Here is an 11,092-nt window from a genome sequence, read left to right as displayed (position 1 = left end):
AGACAAAAGGGAAGCTGGGTGGAGAACCCTGTAATTATACTTCCTTTCCCCACCCGTGGTCCTCCTGGATGACCAAGGTGTTTGGTATCATCAGTGACTACATTAGGCAGGGGAATCAGCCCATATAAGGGCTCCCATCCATGAAGGATCAGGAACATAAGTCCAGAAATACTTACCCAAAAGCCCCAAGTTATATTACCATACAGCTAATGACTGCTAGCATGGCAGTAAAGACAGTCTCAGGTGTTCTTGAGGTTTCGGTTACTTCACACTTTCTATTTAAAAAAAATTATTATTATTATTATTATTATTATTATTATTATTTTACATATGTGTTCTTATCCCCTCATTATCCCCTACCCTCCACTCATACTCCACCCCCTGTTATCTGTGGCCATTGATAAAACTCATGCACACAAGTTTCTTGGTTGATTTCTCCCCCTTACTCCCAGCGATCCCCTCCTTCCCTGAGGTTTGAGGTTCTGATAAACATGTAACAATAAATTTTAAAAGTATTGAATAGTTACAGAACCTTATAAAGTTCCCACAATGCATGAAAAAAAAAAACTTAATCACTTTATAGTTTGACATTTTAATTCAACAAATGTGTGATAGGCAGAATAATCCCTCCTCATCTGTGAAGGTGTTCATATCCTAATCCCTGATATTTGTAAATATGTTACATTTTTTGGCAAAAGGGGCCTTGCAGTTGTGATTAAGGTTAAGAACTTTGCGATGGGAGACTATCCTGGCCCAATTCTTTTTTTTTTTTTTTTTTTTTTTTTTCACTGTCGCAGAGTGCCTTCCAATCACCAGCTACCGAGCAAGCAGGGAATGGAATGGGTGCCTCTACCAGGCCTGTTTTTCCTCCCGTCTCTGAAGCTGGCAGAATATGAGCCACTCGCCAGACGCAGTCCTGGGAGGTCTGGCCCAATTCTTAAAAGTGAAAGATGACAAAAGAAGAGTGACTTGGAAAGATGCAATGTGTGGAGGACTAACCTGTCATTTCTTTAAAAATGGAGGAAAGGTCCTGTGAGCAAGGATTCTAGAGGCCACTGGAAGCTAGAATAGCCCTCAGTTTACAGCCAGCAAGAAAACACAAGCCTAGGACCCACACGTTCAAGGCACTGAATTCCACCAACAAACCAACTGAGGAGGAAACAGATTTCCCTCTACAACTTTCAGAAAGAAAAGTAGCTAGCTGACCCCCTTGTTTTAGCCCAGAGAAACCCATGGCCGAATTCTATCCTACAGAATTATTATCTGACTTGTGCTGTTTTAAGCCATTAAATTTGTGGTGATATTAAGGCAGACATTAATGCAAAAATATTTATTGAGTGCAACCACACTTGTGCCAGGCAAGAGTAATTTGAGGGGTGTTGGGAAGGATATAGGTGGTAGCATGGCCCTCATGAGTTTGTAGTCCAGTTAGGAAAAGCAGTTAGTGTTTTCTAAACTTTTGACATATGTGTATCCCTTCTATAATTTTCGTAATGCTGAGTACCTCTCGTACTCATGAGAAAGTAGAATTAGGCACAGCTAAGCATGGTGCAGTGCATATCCCCACCAAACTCCGGTGCAACGCGTACCCCCACCAAACTTTTCCCATACCCCTGGGGGTAGGCGTACCACACTTTGGGAAATACTGAACTTGATAATCACAACCGCAACAATTTAGAGTTATTTGAAAGCAGAGTAGGGAATCAAACCTAGTTGGAGGTTAAGGGAAGTTTATGATATTTCAGGAAGACCTACAAGATAACAAATGGGAACTTCAAAAACTTGTGCTCTCAGCTTTTATTTATGATAGTGGGACTCATTCACAACCCTTAGTTCTTGGGCCTCCTTCTCTCCCCAGCTGAAAGAACCTATCAATGTAATTTGCATCTATGGGGGCCCACAACCAGCTCATTATGCCCTTGCTAGCCCCTTAATGATTCCCTTTATGGAATTTTATTTATCAGGGTGGAAACACAAAAATAATTTAAATTATAAAAGTTGAGAATTTAATCTGGTAATAATATCCAGAGCCAAGTGTTGCTTTGGAGAAGGAAAACTATCTCTGCTTTTCTCATAAGGAATCACTTTGAGATGAACAAAAGTTAATCTTAGTCTTACTATTAAATTTTTTACTATTTGTATGTCTGCTTAAAGACAAGAAAAAGGTGGATAGTACTTTTGAAAATAAAATTTTTATTTTGCAATACATTTAAATTTATATAAAAGTTGCAAAAATAGGGCAGGGAATTGCCCTATCTTTTCACTATTGTTAACATAATAAATAGCTAACTATATGTTTGTCAAGACTAGGAAATCAGCATTGGCACATTATGATTAACTGAATTCTATGCTTTATCCAGATTTAAATAATTTCCCATTAATGCCTTTTATTTTTCAGTGCTAGAATCCCATCAAACATACCATAATTACACTTAGTCATTTTCTCTGGTCTGACCATTTTTCAGATTATCCTCTCTAATAAAAGAGTAATATGCAAATTAACCATCACTCTGGTACACACACAAGCCACTCATACTAGCCAATTGGGAATGAGTATGCAAAGTAACCCAACCAAAATGGCTGTGGCCACAGAGCAAGCAGGAGGCTTGAGTTTCCCTGGTAATGGAGGAAGCCAAGCTTTTCACACACCCTGGTGGGCTCAGGCCTCTAATCAAGGCTACAAAGTTTCAATTATAGAAGACAAAATAAATTCCAATACTGGGGCCTCTGCTTGGGTCACCAAGGGGTGTGCAAACCACCACAGGTCCCTTGCCCAGGCCACCCCATGCCCAAAGGGAACCTCCACCCTGATCCGGGATACCCTTCAGGGCAAACCAGCTGCCCGCCCCCCCCCCCTCCCCCAATCCATGCATCAGACCTCTATCCTATCTGATAAAAGAGTAATATGCAAATTAACCACCACTCCAACACACAAGATGGCTTCCCCAATGTGGACACAAGATGGCCACCACAAGATGGCCAGCAGGGGAAAGAAGTTGGGAGGGACCAGGTCTGCAAGGGAAGGCAGTTGTGGGCAATCAGGCCAGCAGGAGAGGGCAGTTGGGGTGATCAAACATGCAGGAGAGGGTAGTTGGGGGGGACCAGGCCAGCAGAGGAGTACAAGTTTGCAGTTATGAAATTGTCATGGTAATGTAATATAATCAATAACATTGTGATAATTACATATGAGGTTAGGTGGGTACTATAATTATTATGGTGACCACTTTGTAAGTTATGTACATTTCTAACTAGTATGCTGTACACCTGAAACTGTAATATAAAAAAATAAAAAAATTAAATTAATTTCCTGAAGGGTATATTTGGATTAAAAAAAGTAAGCTATCAATAAAAAAACTTCTTTGAGAAGAGACACCTGGAAGCTCACAACTGGTGTCCTGCATTCTGAGCTATGTGTGTTTTTCTGTTGGCAATTTTAATTTGTTTTCTCTTGCTATAATAAATTGTAATAATAATTAAAACAGCTTTGTCAAATTCATTTCTGTAAGTTCTAATGAATTATTGAACTTGAGGGTGGTCTGGGGGACTCCCCAACAACATTTAATTCTTTACTTTTATTTGTGGATCTTTAATACAAGAACTCAATGGTATAATTTAAACCTGCAGTTTACTTACCTGTTTCTGAATCTATGTATTCTACAATACATGATCCTTTCCACCATAACTGAACAATGAACTGGCCAATTAAATTTGCAATTTATTCTCTCACCTCTCTTTTCTTCTCTCTAATATACACAACACACACACACACACACACACACACACACACACACACACAGTATTTTCCGGGGTATAAGACGACCCCCTAATTTTACAGTTAAAACATAGGTTTAGGCCTATATTCGCTGTATAAGACTACCCCTCACTTCCGAGGCAACACCAGTTCTTTTTTTAATTAAATTTTTAATGAATGACATTTTTCAAACATACCGTAATGTACCATACATTCATACAATAAATGGAAAGTCTCTTCACAAATGGCAATGCCATGAACTTGACCGAGAAACAATAAATCCAAAAGAGAACATTAACAATGATGGCATCATCTGGAAAGAAAATTACATGAAGAACTTGCAGAAAACGCTTGTTTGTGACTGACTGGGATGATAAGAGGTTTTTCTAGGCAGAGGAGCATTGTGAGCTTAAAATCCTTCAAAATCCTCATCATGTTCTTCTTCTGACATCATAAGTTCATCTTGTGGTACATTTGTAAGACAATCATCATATGGATCAAATTCTGAATCAGATGGTGTGGCTTCAGCTTCGGCTTCTCCTTCATCTTGCCACAAGAAGTCATCCTCCATACCGTCCAAAGAATTTTATATGCCACATTTCTTGAAAGACCTGATTACTGTTTCTTCAGTAATATCATTCCAGGCTTTTATGACAAAATTACACAAAACATCCAATTGTGGCGCATGCATGTTTCCTCCTTTTGTGAATAACTTTTCGCCGCTAACCATCCACTCATTCCACTGTTCTCTAGTGCAATCTTTAAGTGGCTTGTTTAGGCACACATTCAGTGGCTGTACCAATGATGTCAATCCTACAGGAATAACTGCCGCATCTGTGTTTATTCTTGCCAGCCTGTTCTTTGTGCTGGTAGTTAAGTGAGCCCTGAACATATCCCATACCAGTAGGCTACGTTCTTGACGAAGTCCACCTGGTCGCCTACTCCATACATTATCAAGCCATAGCTTTACCCCTTCTTCATCCATCCATCCTTTTTCATTCACATGTACAAAAACTCCAACAGGGAACTTGATTTTCGGCATTGTTTTTCTTTTAAAAATAATTATTGATCTTAGTTTGGCACCATCAGCTGTACATGCTAGTACCACTGTAAAACTGGACTTCTCATGTCCTGTTGTTTTAATTAACACTGTTTTTGCACCTTTTAGATTAACAGTTTTATTTCCAACCATATCAAAATTCATAGGAGTTTCATCCATATTTCCGATCTGACTTAATGCATAGCCATGTTTCTTGCGCTGTTGTATTACCTATTGATGGAAAAGACTTACTTTGCCATCAGATCTGCAATTTTTGTGCAATTTTGGTCTTTTGCCTCAGTACCAGATTGTGCCTTTCTAAGAACCTAGTACTCCAGGATACAGTGGCCTTAAATCCTTTGCTGTTATCTGGGTTAGATTTGGCCCACTGAAGTGCAAACATAAGTATTTTGTTTTGTGTCACTACATAACTATTTTGATGATGCTCAAGAACCTGCTACATGCTTTTCGAGTTCTGGCCAATAAGGGGTGCCTCTTCTTAATGCACACTTACTCCTTGGCATACTCTTTAATGCATCTTCATTTGCTTTCCAGTCTCGGACCATCTTTTCTGTTACTCCATATTGTCTTGCCACAGCACAGTTATTGTGTTCCTTGGCAAAGTTTACAACTTTCAGTTTGAAACTGGCTTCAGATTTCCTTCTTGCTGGAGCCATGATGGATTCTTTTCTACCAGCCATTTGTTGTACACCCACTAATCTTTTAGGCTGGGGTTATACAGTACTGTAGCTTCAGCTACACAAAGAATGTTCTATTACGGTACCTTTTAACTCACTATATGTGTCCTGATACAGCAGCTTTGGCTACACAGAATGTTCCTGTGCTGCAACTGTATATACCACTGTGAGCCAATCACAGCAAGCAAAGGTTCAAAGGTTATAATAGATTGCCTCTCTGACTCTGGCCAATCTGAGCAGGCTTTTTACTAGAACACAGTGTAGCTTTGGGTACAGAACATGTATAATTTGCATGCATAAAAAGCCTGCTTGGATTGGCTGAATTAGAGAGGTGGTCTGAGCAGCCTTGCAGTGATTGATGAGGGATCGAGTTGGAAAATTCATTTAGCGGCATATCCAGTGAGTTGAAAAATTTGTTTAGCGGCATATGGAGACGTTTTTCGGGATATACTTGGTATATAAGATGACCCCCGATTTTCGGTTGACTTTTTTTCGTTTCAAAGTAGTCTTATACGCCAGAAAATACGGTACCTCCAAAAGTTAGTTAAATATCCATTTCCAAAGGAGTCTTGATTAATGAGTCATTGAAACATTGAAAACCAGGAGAATGGTTTCACATAGTATTTATTTATTTATAAATATATATATTTTATTGATTTTTGAAAGGAAGGAAAAGAGAGAGATAGATAGAAACATCAATAATGAGAGAGAATTATTGATCAATTGCCTCCTGCATGCCCCTTACTTGGGTTTGAGCCTACAACTCTGGCATATGTCATTGATCAGAATCGAACTTGGGCCCCTTTAGTCCATAGATCAATGCTCTATCCACTGAGCCAAACCAGCTAGGTCTCATGTATCATTTAGTTGATAATTTGTACATTGGCCCACAGTGATCATTTATTATTTATTGTATCAAATGCGGAAAAGACAGAATAAGAATACATTGGATGACAGATTAAGAAATTATAATTGTTTTCCAATAATCTACAGTTAGAGTCTTAAACCAATGAGATGAAATAGATGTATTAAAAAGTTCTTCATTTAAATTTTAAAAATTATGTGAATGGTGGGGAACTCAAATAACAGCATTGATCTAATTAAGAACTGGGAGGTGTTAATTGGCTAAAGCACTCAGCAAATGAATAATGAGAACAGCACAAAGGGACAAGACTTAAAGTTTAAGGAATAGAAGGGCAGCAGCCACTCAGGAAGAAGCAATGCATTAGGCTAGCATTCCCAAAAGCATCTGAAGGCCTGTTTAGATCTTGGCATGACTGCCAAACATCCACAGGAGGACACAGGTCCTGGTGAGGAGCCTTGGAGCAATGACATTTAAGAACTGGTGGGGGGCAGTTGGGAAGAGATGTGAGAGAGACAGTGTAGGTGCAGGGCCTATTCATGAAGCAGAAAAATGAAGACGTGGGCTTATCAGATCTTCCAGTCTTATAAAAAGTAGCTTGAAATCTGGTTTATATGAAATCTTCCAACTTTCACATGTTGCCAATTATCCTAAAAATTAAAACCTTGTGCAGAAGAAATAAAACTCCCAGCATGAATCAATTTGCAACTCTGCTGCATTAATATCTGGAGGGCCCATTTATTCAAGAGTACACAAACAGGTTCTTCATTAATCCAGTGGTTGAAACTGCATGGAGACAAATTCTTATCACAGGAGGAACTTTCTAACAATTGCTTTCTGACAATGGAGAGTGTCATTTCTTCCCAGAGTGATGTGTGGGTGCTCATTGGAGGCTCACAGCAGCAAGTAGATGACTATCTCTCAGCCATGCTGCAGGGAAGAATGGCCTGGGTAAGTGTCTCAGATTCCTCCCTCTTCTGTGTCTATGAGTTAACATACACACAATATGCTAGAATCCGATAAAAGTGCCTTTTCTTTGGGTTACAAAATGAATAAATGGCTGTTTATGAAGAACCAGTAAGGGCAAAAGGGTCTCCGAGGTAGCCAGGGGATATGGGTTCCAAGAAGCAGTTATCACTGGACACAGATCAATGTCCAATGAATTATAAATAAGTTTAATACATATTTTTCACAAAGTTGTCTTTGTTTTTTTAAAAAGGACCCAAACATTCACTATTACCTTTTTGTCTATGTGATTAAAACCAAGCAGAAATGTAAGTTCAAGGTTTATTGTTAACTATTACAAAGAAATCAGTTTGTGGTTAGAAAGCACTTCCTGTAAAAATAGAAGTTTTAACATGGAAGTGTCCATTGCACAGCTTGAATGGCCACTAAACCAATTGTGTGCACCTGTGTTGGTATCTGATCTGTCATTCATGCTTCCCTGCAGCAATCAACCTGTCTCAGTGAGTATCCTCAAAGTAGCTACAACAGGTTGGTGTATGTGCAAGTGTGTAAAAGGCAAACATGAATAAGCAAAATTACTGTTGAACATTATTTGTTCATCATGGTCACCAGGACCTAGGATGTAAACTGTTTTGTTCAGTAATGCATATTTAGCAGCTATAATAGCACATAGTAAGTGATCAATGAATTACTATTGAAAGAATTCTAGCACTTATTTCAGTGAAACTCTTCTGCCTTCAGCTTCTTAATCACCAAGTTTGCTGCTAAAGATAAGCAACATGAAGAATCCCTAAAATTAAAAGAAGCCTTAAGGTATGTATCAGGAAAAGGGGAAGGAAGAGGAAGACAGGACCACTCATCATACCCAGAGAGGGACCCTGGATCTTCAGACCCATCAGTTGTGTCCAAGCTGGCCTGAGGCTGGAGCTGGGCTCATGGTCTCTTTTGGTGAAGCCATCATGCTGGTGGTAGAGCATTCGTTGAAAAGGTGGGATTCAGTTGCATGTACAGTCTTTTCAAATTATTATTCAAAGCATGCAGAGACAGAGAAGCATCAATTAGACCATCAAATCTCAAAGGAAAAGTAGGGGAGGGTGGGGGTAAGAGGGAGAGATCAACCAAAGGGCTTGTATGCATGCATACAAGCCTAACCAATGGACACCTGGGGGGTAAGGGCATGAGTGTGTGTGTGTGTTGGGGAGGGGGTGGTGGAGGGATAAGGACACATATGTAATACCTTAATCAATAAAGGGAAACAAAATAAAACAAATAAACAAAACATGTTGGTCTCTGAAATTTTGGTGCCTTAGGGGCAAAGGCCTATTCGGCAAAGCCTAGTTTCAGTGTTAGCTCATAATAACATTCTCCTTGACCTATGGAATGATCAAAGAGAGACACCGCACTGTCCTCAGCTGCTCTTGCATAAGCCCAGGGAAAGGGGACTTCTGACCTTTAAGAGGTACTGGAAAGAATATTTCCCTCTTCTCTTTATCCCCTCTCTCACTCCTCAGCAAGGGGTACTACTTGTGCAACCATTATAGTCAGGGTTTACTGATAAAGGTCACCTCTTCCACTCCCTTCTCTCTCCTTGATTCTCTCTCTCTCTCTCTCTCTCTCTCTCTCTCTCTCTCTCTCTCTCTCTCTCTCTCTCTCTCTCTTTCTCTCATCATTTTTCAAAGCAGCTTGACCACAGGATGCACCTGACCTCCTACTCTCCTGGGAGCCCAAGGAGCCAGGTGCTGCCCTTGCGTGGGGAGGGGCAGAGCCTACAGCTGTCCTGCATGTGGATGGGCAGTTAGTCAAATTAAAGACCATTTGGAACTTGGGTCCAAGCTAAGATCTTTGATATAACTTTATCAGTATTCAAGTAAATATGTTGATCCCATACCTGGCTTCTCTGTGTATTCATTTTAAAAGCATGAGTAGAGCCCAGCCCCAAGAGATGGATAAGCCAGAATTAACCATGGCCAACTGTTAGAGCTGGAGGCTGGGAGACCTTTTCCAGGCTTGTATCTCTCATCCTATTTTGTGGTGGAAGAACAAGAGATCTTATCTGTACAGCATTACCTCCCCAATCTCAACTCCAACTTGACCAAAGTGGATTTCAGGGGTAGGAGAAGAGTGGCTGACACAAAATTGGCTAATCACAGTTCTTTCCTAAGAATTCAGAATTGAGACTGAGAAGAAAAAAAAAGTTTGTCTTCTTCCATATAAAAAAGTGAGGTTGTCAACGTTACTTTCTGCCAAGTAGCAGCTACTGTAAAAATGAAGAACAAAGTAGACTAACAAGGAGGAATGAGATAAAAATGACCTCCTGGGCTCTCCTCTACACCCAAGTTCATGAATCTAGTCTCTAATTATGGCCTGATTGTATCCATTAAAATTTTCATGAAATACTCCACGCCCCTGAGATCTTACAATTAAGTCTTCCCCTTTGCTTGAGTTAGTTCCAGTGTGCTTCTACTGCTTACAATCAAGAGAGTCTTAACATGGTATCCTTGCCTATAAGCAGATCTCAACTTAGTGAGACTGACTGAAAAATACCATATATAGTACTTCCCATTATGCCAGGACTCTGAATTCCTGGGCCAGGAACTGTAAGTGTTTTGTTCATCTCTGTATTCCTGGCACATTGTAGGAGCTCAGTGGAATATGTCGACTCTACACTGAGTGTAGGAGGAGCAGTGAAACCTTAAACTGGTTACTTAACCACTCTTTCCCCATGTTCCTTATCTGAAAGGTCCCTTAGAAATTATTTGGTTTAAGTGTTTATTCTACAGAAGAGGAAGCTGAGCTCCATACTGCTAAAAAACCATTTCCCCAAGGTCACCCAGCTAGTTAGCAGCAGAAATGAAACTGTAATTCACACATCCAAGCTCTGAAGCCAGTATTTGTGACATACTCCCTTCCTCTTGAACCAGCTTTCATTGACTTCAGTGGATTAGATAATATAGCCAAAAGCCTCCAGCATGAGCCTCACCTCTTTAAAACTTCCTCAGTGTGGACTCATAATTCAGCCATCACACAAAGAAGTTCTCAGAAAGGAAACTCATAGAGTTGACTATCACGGGGCTCGGCTAGCCACAGGCACTATTCAGTAAGTGGAGGAGTTGCCACCCAAAGCGAGTGTGTCATGAAAAGACCCAACATGAAGTAACCAAGACAACACACAAAAGTACTTCTTGTTTGGTTTTATTGTCCAGTGAAATGAAATTTTTTCTGCCCTTGCCAGTAATAAAAATAAAGGAAGATTGATTACTCCAACACTGATCAGGAAAAACATTCTCTAAAATACAATGATGTGAAAGGCATATCTGAATGGGATCTGAGAAGAACTTAGTAAATGTTCAGGGAAGAACTTAGTAAAATAAATTGATCTGCTAATAAAGAGATGCAAAGGAAAAAAAACAAAACAAAAAAAAACAACAACACTAAATTTAAAGGGAAGGCAAGGGAATGATGAACACAGACTTTATCATCCTAGATGTTGGTTGGGGGAGGCAGAGATATAAGATGGGAGAGGACCAAAACACTAGAATTAAATTATTGCCAAAGTATTGGCTCTGCATGAGTGGTGGTAAATTCATGAGTGTTTTTAGATTCCTACACATAATAAATGAGTAAATTAATAAAAGAGGGGGAGGCATGGATCAGTGTTGAGAGTGTACCACGAGGCATGGATTATGAGTAATCCTATTCTGTACAACTAGGCCTATGAACAATAAAAAAAGGGACACAGAAAAGAAATTATGGTATCCAAGTAATGTTATTATTTT

General features: G+C 39.7%; 1 non-coding gene across 1 annotated transcript; it reads right to left on the bottom strand.

Moving 5' to 3' along the window:
* Positions 1-786: 786 nt before the first annotated feature.
* LOC118725135 lies at positions 787-926 on the bottom strand. The gene has a single exon (XR_004989876.1). It is a non-coding gene; the product is annotated as a small nucleolar RNA SNORA7 (small nucleolar RNA).
* Positions 927-11,092: the final 10,166 nt, after the last annotated feature.

The sequence above is a fragment of the Pipistrellus kuhlii genome, unplaced genomic scaffold, assembly GCF_014108245.1.
Source record: "Pipistrellus kuhlii isolate mPipKuh1 unplaced genomic scaffold, mPipKuh1.p scaffold_m20_p_2, whole genome shotgun sequence".
Taxonomy (NCBI): domain Eukaryota; kingdom Metazoa; phylum Chordata; class Mammalia; order Chiroptera; family Vespertilionidae; genus Pipistrellus; species Pipistrellus kuhlii.
Note: the sequence above shows the minus strand (reverse complement) of the source record. Positions and strands in the feature narration are given on the sequence as shown.